This window comes from Mus pahari, chromosome 10 (genome assembly GCF_900095145.1).
Source record: "Mus pahari chromosome 10, PAHARI_EIJ_v1.1, whole genome shotgun sequence".
NCBI lineage: Eukaryota > Metazoa > Chordata > Mammalia > Rodentia > Muridae > Mus > Mus pahari.
This window is the reverse complement of record NC_034599.1, coordinates 73,968,270-73,971,780: the sequence shown is the minus strand read 5'-3', so window position 1 is coordinate 73,971,780 and position 3,511 is coordinate 73,968,270. Positions and strand designations below refer to the sequence as shown.

The following is a 3,511-nucleotide window of genomic DNA, read 5'->3' as shown; positions in this document are numbered from 1 at the left end:
TAACCTATACAAGAAGATTGAAATAATCCCCTGCATCCTATCAGATCACCATGGCCTAAGGCTGATCTTCAATAACAGCAGCAGTGGTTTAGTTAGTCCTCTCTAATATACCCTGATCCTCCTCCTGTCTCTTTCCCTTTGTAAGTATGGCAGTAAGTGACTGTAGTTTCCTGGTGACGTTTATCTCTGAGTGCCTACTGGCTCACTCAAAGTGCTTTTGTTTGGGTCAGTGGATCATCAGAGTCTACTGAAATTCACTTTCGTATGTAATTCAAGATGGTCTGTGCAGAAAATGAGAATTTGGGCAGAGTTGGGAAAGAGCTAATCACCATGCCATATGAAAGACCTGGTGGTTGATATTCATTTGGTGCTTTTGGGTTACACAATGGCAGTCCCACAGCAATGCATCCACAGATTCAGAGCATTCATTGTCTAATTATTTGTTCAAAAGCAACTTTTGAATAAAATTAATAAGAACATATAATGCTACTGGAAACATTGTCTCTCCAGTCTAGCCTCCTTTCTGGAAGTATAGAATTATGAACACTCTCTAGCAAACCTGCTACAAATGATGTTAGTTTATGCGTATGATACATTTCATAGGAATACAACATTCTTTTTTAGTAAAAACAGTCAACCAAGAATCAGTTTAATGGTTCTAGATGTTTAAAAATAGCATGTGACACAAATATTTATATTAATTTCAAATTGATCACAGACATATTCTCTTGGAAAACTAGGAATGATAATCCCTTAATTAAATTTGTTTTTATAGCCAATCTAGATGAAGCATCAATGATCTGAAATTATTTGAAACATCACTTAATGCAATTCCATTAAGTGCATGTAGGGATTGCTGTCTGCCAAACATAATGGTCTGGAGGTAAATAGAAGGTAAGACTTGGCTTGCTCTTTCAAGAGAAAATAGTTATAACAACAAATGATGTCAGAGCATCATTTAATAAATGGACTTGCATAGAGGTCATACTGATGTAGTGCCTATCAAAATAACTGGTTCACTTTGGAAACAACTACATTACATTGCTTAAAAGAGGGCTGAGTTGAATACATAAAAAAGCTTTTAAAAAGAGGAGGGAAGAGCCCCACTCAGAGGTTAGATGCTCGCTCATAAGGCACTAAGGGGCCGTAGTGCTGTACTGAAATGATGTGATAAATGGAAAGAGGTACCAATTTTAGGTGAATCCATTCTGAATCTTCAAAGACCCAGAAGATCTTACATAGGCAGGGTGGAACTCACGCAGTATGTAAGATCCTTGAATTGTTATGTGCATTCTAGTATTGGTCGGACTTTCTGGACTACATATATAATTTATTTATTTGAAAAACCAATAAATAAATAGATGAATAAATAACGAACACGTGAAAAAGGGTTTTTTATCATTATTTTTAAAATATTAATGACAGTTCCTGGCAAAGAGACATCTCTCACTAAGTAGATGTGAATTGGATAATATGTGATACTAAATTTCAAAAGTATGGGGCAAGAAGAAATTTAAATATAAGTTGTACAGGTTCTTTAGGTGGAAGTGCTTTGTAAGGCATTAGCACGGTATAATACATACCTTGAGACAAATCTATAATGAGGTGCAAATTTGTACTCCCCGACCCCTTAAATAGTTGTTTATTGGCAGGGGACTGGAAGGGATGGCAGGGTTAGCATTCATAGAGAACACCGCACACATGAGGGCAGCAGCAAGAGTGATGGGAAAGAGCCTGAAGGCCCCCCTTCAATAGCAAGTGGGTAGGCAGGGCCCTGGAGTGTTGATGGAGCAGCCTTAGATCAGCTCCAGTTAGTAGGCATGGTTAGAGATGAAGAGAGATTCACTGGCTGTGGCTCCAGATTGGTCACTTGGGGTATACTTTCTTTGACAAGCGAGGAGGCTGTTGGCCAGGTCTTGTATGATGTACTTCTCCTGGGCTGCCTTCAGGTTCTCCTTCTTCCCACCCCAGGTCTTAAGAGCAGAGGCCTTCAGGGCTCGGCCATAGGATAAAGTCAAGGCCCATGGCTTCATTAGGGGACACTTGTTGATAGCGTTGAGGATGATGGATGCCTCTTCCTCATTCTGCCCTCCAGACAGGAAAGTGACCCCAGGGACAGCAGCGGGCACTGTGCACCGAAGTGCTGTGACCTTTGCCATGGCAATTTTCTCATTGGAAAATTTCTGGGTGCAAGCATGGCCAGGGGTGACCATGTTGGGCTTCAGCAATGTGCCTTCCAGACAGACATGGTGGTCACTCAGAGCCTTGTAGACAGCCGCCAGTATCTTCTCAGTTACATATTGGCCCCCGCTTCAAGTCATGGTCCCCATCAGGAGAGAATTTCAGGCTCCACAATGGGTACAATGCCATTCTGCTGGCAGATGCTAGCATAACGGGCCAGAACATTGGCATTTTCCATGATGACAAGAGCTGAGGGAGTATGTTCCCCAATCTTTAGCACAGCGTTCAGACAGCCCATCCAACCCTTGGGTAGTAGTCTCGCCATTGGTTCCTGCCAGGGGCACCACACCCAAATCTATGAATAGGCTCCGTTCTCTTGGAATGTGCAGCAGAATGAGGTTCTGGTGACCCTAGCCCCGTTCGTTCCTTGGTCCTTTCGCCTAACCACCGGCGTACCCGGTAGACCCACCCCGTCCTGTGCCAGGAAACTACTGCCGCCAGCACCATGCCCTACCCATAGCCAGCACTGACCCCGGAGCAGAAGAAGGAGATGTCTGACATCACTCATCGAATTGTGGTTCCGGGCAAGGGCATTCTGGCTGCAGATGAGTCCACTGGAAGCATTGCCAAGCGCCTGCAGTCCATTGGCACCAAGAACACCGAGAACAGGCGCTTCTACCGCCAGCGGCTGATGACTGCTGATGACCGTGTGAATCCCTGAATTGGGGGTGGGGGTGGGTGTGATCCTCTTCCATGAGACACTGTACCAGAGGGCAGATGATGGACATTTCCCCCAAGTTATCAAGTCCAAGGGTGGTGTTGTGGGCATTAAGGCAAATTTGTACTTCTAAGAGATTTTTTTTTGGACGAGAAACAAACATCATTCAAATATTAATAGCTCACTTTTAAAATATAAAGATGTTAGTTTTATCATTTTTATTTGATTAAATAAACAAATATAACTTGTAAATCTGCTGGGGATATGTACATTTTGGTACATTACAATACACTGAGGGTGAGGGAAGTGCTGGAGTGTTATCACCAAACTGCTCAGGAACACTCTAATTCTTGCCTTGGTATTTTAATGATTTTTTCTTATGTGGAAGTGAAAGGATGGTACAAAACTTCATAGTACACTCCTATGAATGTACTTAACAAATTTCTTTTTAAAGCTCAGAAATGCCGTTTCATTATACAAAGTTGCAACACTTTTTCTGCTGCCTACTGTTAGCTCTGCCTTCCCTAGCTGGAGCACCACATGGAGACTGTGGAAATGGGCTTTGGAAGCCAGGAAAGTATTAAGCCTGGGGTGACATTTTAGCCCTCAATT

At 42.8% G+C, this 3,511-nt stretch overlaps 1 pseudogene; it reads right to left on the bottom strand.

Moving 5' to 3' along the window:
* Positions 1 to 1,811: 1,811 nt before the first annotated feature.
* Positions 1,812 to 2,688, bottom strand: LOC110328394 (annotated as a pseudogene).
* Between the last annotated feature and the right edge of the window lie 823 nt (positions 2,689 to 3,511).